Source organism: Notamacropus eugenii, chromosome 6 (assembly GCF_028372415.1).
Source record: "Notamacropus eugenii isolate mMacEug1 chromosome 6, mMacEug1.pri_v2, whole genome shotgun sequence".
Classification (NCBI taxonomy): Eukaryota; Metazoa; Chordata; class Mammalia; order Diprotodontia; family Macropodidae; genus Notamacropus; species Notamacropus eugenii.
In genome coordinates this window covers 358,799,626-358,803,703 of record NC_092877.1, presented here as the reverse complement: position 1 = coordinate 358,803,703, position 4,078 = coordinate 358,799,626, and positions in this window count along the sequence as shown.

Below are 4,078 nucleotides of genomic sequence, written 5' to 3'. Positions count from 1 at the left end.
TTATCTCCACTTATGGAATCATGGGGTTAGGCCAAAAATATTGAATACAATTTCTACCCATTGCAGAGCCACCTTATTTAGGGCATGGGCTTGTTATTTTTTAGCAGGAATGGGGGTGGAGTATCTTTTATCTCCAGTTCTTAGAAAGGGATTAATCATATAATAGATGCTTAATATTTTATAATATTGAATTGAATTGAACATGATGAAATAAAATTTAACAAAAATTAAAATGTGCTTGTATTTTAAAGTCATTCAATAATAAGAATGTTTTAGTGGTCATTAAGGACATTGAGAGAAAGAGTGGTAGTGTTACAGGACACAGATTTCCAAAGAGGGAAGATTAACCAGTGCTGAAGAGAGAAAAGTGGTCTGAAGGTAGCATTAGAGATTAAGAAATCTACTGCTGCCTTCTCTAGACATAGAGAGACAGTGGGAATATAGAGGAAGAGTGTGAGAATAGGAAGACTCCATGGACAAGAATACGAAGTGCTAAAGGAAGTGAGGATTTGAGTTAAACTATTGTGGAGAAAACAAAAAATTAGGAGGAAAGATTTGTGGAGGGGAGTTTGCCAATTAGGAGAGAATGCATAAGTTTCTCTACTTTGGCTTTTTCTGTTTAAAATTTTTATTATTAATTTGCAAACAAGAAAACATTCTTATAAAATCTGCAGTTTTAAGTTTAGGGATGAGGGCAATAGTACAGAAATGCTGGATGAAGGTGTCTACAAAAATAGGCTGAAGCTAATAAGGGAAAATTTAAGAGAGAAAAATGGAAAGTCTTGCACTTATATTCATAGGTTAATTGGGAAGCATTCATGATCCATGAGAAAGGATAGAATTCATGTCATCCAGATCTTAGTTAACTCAAATTTAATGCTTAAGAATGTGTTATTTAGCTCTCCCATCTCTCACATGATTAAAACTTTACAATAAATTAATAACAAATATGGTGGCCACAACTCAGGCAATAATAGTTTTAATATGCCCTGCAATTTTTGACCAGTCTAGAGTATTACAATCATTATCGAGTTCCATATGCTGAAAAGTTATAAAGTGAGGAAAAGAATAAAAGACATCTATAAGCAGACTAAAAACCTGGGGCTGCATAATCTAAAAAAATAAGATCTCGGGAAAAAACGATGGTGATATTCAAACATTTCAATGTGTATCGCATAAAAACTAGCAGACTTAATGATATTAAGGTGATTTTTCTATAGCACTGTAAAGTTTGCTTAAAGGTTTCTAATATGTTAGTTGAGATTCACGCATTGAAGGCATCATTATCAATATTTTACAGATGGAAAAGCTGAGGCTCACAGATGTGAACAAAATTACCCATGGTCACAGAGCTAGAAAATACCAGAAGCAGGACTTGACTCCAATGCTAGCACCTTTCCTTCTCCTTCTTTCTTTTTAATTGATGCAACTCCAAAGTCCTGAACCAAGACCAAAAGTTGGATGATTCATTGTGTCAGGTTTTGACTCAAAAGATAAATTTAAAAATTAGAGCAGTTCAAATTAAAAAAAAAATGAATTCTTTATCAGAGCAGTATTCCAAATGAGTACCTAATAGGGATTTGGAAGAACTATTGACTTGATTAAAAGGAATATTGTACTTGACAGCATCTAAGATTCTTTGGGAAAAAAAAAAAAAACACCAATCCCTGAAGATTTATCATGCATTGTTAATATAATTTCACTCCCAAATGGTGTCACTAACTAGATCACTGCCATTTTTTAATCTCTCCCTTGCAGATAAATTGCAATACCTCGGGTCATTAAGGGACAGGTTCCAACCTTACCTCTGATATTTGCTAACTGGATGATCAAGGACAATACACTGGAGCTCTGAATCTGTTTGCTCACTGGAAAATGGGATAAAAAAATTGCCTCCTACAGTATAGTTATGAGGAACAAATTAAATGATGTCTGAAAAATGATCTTCAATTTTTTTTCTGAGTGGAGTAAACCTGGAATTGCCTTCACAGGCATTGAGAAATCTCAGTGTTGTACCTGTGTCTCCTTGAACCAATTCAGTAATTCAAATCAATATCTGATGTTCAGTTGAATACTTTAATAATATCCTGGAGACACTAAAAGACTTGCCTGAGTTTGCAGAGCCAAGACATGTCAGAGTTAAATCTGCGACCTGGATCTTCCTCACTTGGAGATCTCTTTTCACTACACCTTCATGACTCCCATTTAAAGCCAGTATAAGCAAATTTAATTTCCTATTTGGGTTTGCATGCAATCTCTTTCAACCTGAACATTTTTGGCCTTGTTAATGTTTTCCTTTAGCACACAATGCTGTCTTCTCTTTTCCTATTTCCTGTGTAGGGACTTTGATTTATATTTATACCTATTCCCTAAGTGTGAAATGAGATTATTTGCATTTCAAATCCAGTTTGTGTATCTTAGGCCACTGAAGTTTCCATTATTTTTTATTATTCTACAAACTGGTGTGTGTGTGTGTGTGTGTGTGTGTGTGTGTGTGTGTGCAAAAGTATGTATGTATGTTTCTCAGTTATTTGTATCAAAGCATACGAATTGCAGAGGAAAGGGATCTATGATACCTCCAAATTCATTAATTTTCATAATCTTATTCAATATCTAGAAAATTGTACTTACCTTTCATCTATAATGAGAGTTTCATGGTTAAATTAAGCAGGTAATTCCGGATAAAATATAAACCAAGACTTTTTTTAAAATATTAGCTGTATAAGCCTTACTAACAATGTTCATATCCAGAGGATTTGTTTCTGGATAGAAGGAAAATTTTTCTTCTTTAATTCTCTCTTTGTTTCTCTCTCTTTCCTTCATTCTCTCTCTCTCTCTCTCTCTCTCTCTCTCTCTCTCTCTCTCTCTCTCTCTCTCTCTCTGTCTCTCTCTTTCTTTCTTTCTTTCTTTCTTTCTTCCTTCCTTCCTTCTTCCTCACTCTCTCTTTCTTTCTCTTTATCTGTCACTATTCAAATACTATTTATCATCTATCTATCTATCTATCTATCTATCTATCTATCTATCTATCTATCTATATGTCATCTACCTATTTAATCTATATCCTTCCTTCCTGCTTGTCTTCCTTCCTTCCTTCCTTTTTCGTCTCTTTCTTCCCCTTTTTTTCTCTTTTTTCTTTCTTCTTATCATCTCTTTATCTATTTGTGGCTTGAACTGTCCATCCCCATCTATAAAGTACCATCACTGTGCAATCTTATGTCTGTTCATTTATCTAGCTGGTATCTTATAGTCCTTTGAGTTTTGCAAAACTCCTTATTTACCTGTATACTGTAAGTGGCCTATGAGATGAATACTACAATATTTATCACTCCCATTTCACAGATGAGAAAATTAAGATTCAAGTAAGTTAAAAGATTTGCTAGGATTGACTGGAAAATCAATCTCATAAGGGGGAGTAATTTATGACAAAACAGGAAAAGCAATTGGAAGACAGTCTGTGGAGATGTTTGAAAACTAAGCTCATAAATTTGATGTTTTTCCTTTATAAGCAATGGGACACCACTAATACTGCTTTAGAAGGAGTGTACCATTAGATAGTCTTGTGCTTTGTACAGATACATATGGTATGTAACAGCTGCATTCAAGGTAAGAAGACAAATTGACAAAATTGACAAAAAGACAAATTGAATTCTTGAAATATTTTTCTTTCCTTCCATTTGAAATGGGCTTTCTTTAAGGTATTCCTAAGTGATGATGGTACCAACAGAATTATAATATACACTTTGTTCAGAAATTTACAATAAACAAAGCAAAATCAAAATAATGAGAACACATTTCTACTAGATGGCCTTCATCAAATAATGAGATATGTGGAGTTCTCTATCTTTAGGATATCAGTTCAACTATTGATTGATTGTCCTGATGCACAGATGACATCTTGGAGAGTTCTCCATACTGTTGTTGGTACCCAGAGTTCTAAAAGTGGCACCACTGTTCTCTAATGCCTGGGTTGGCCAGTGTTGTGGTCCAATAGCCTTGACGTCACTAAAAAAAAACATAGAGCTGCCAGATGGAAGGTCAGTCTCAGCTGCCTGAGGGTTGCAGTTTCATCAAGAATTCA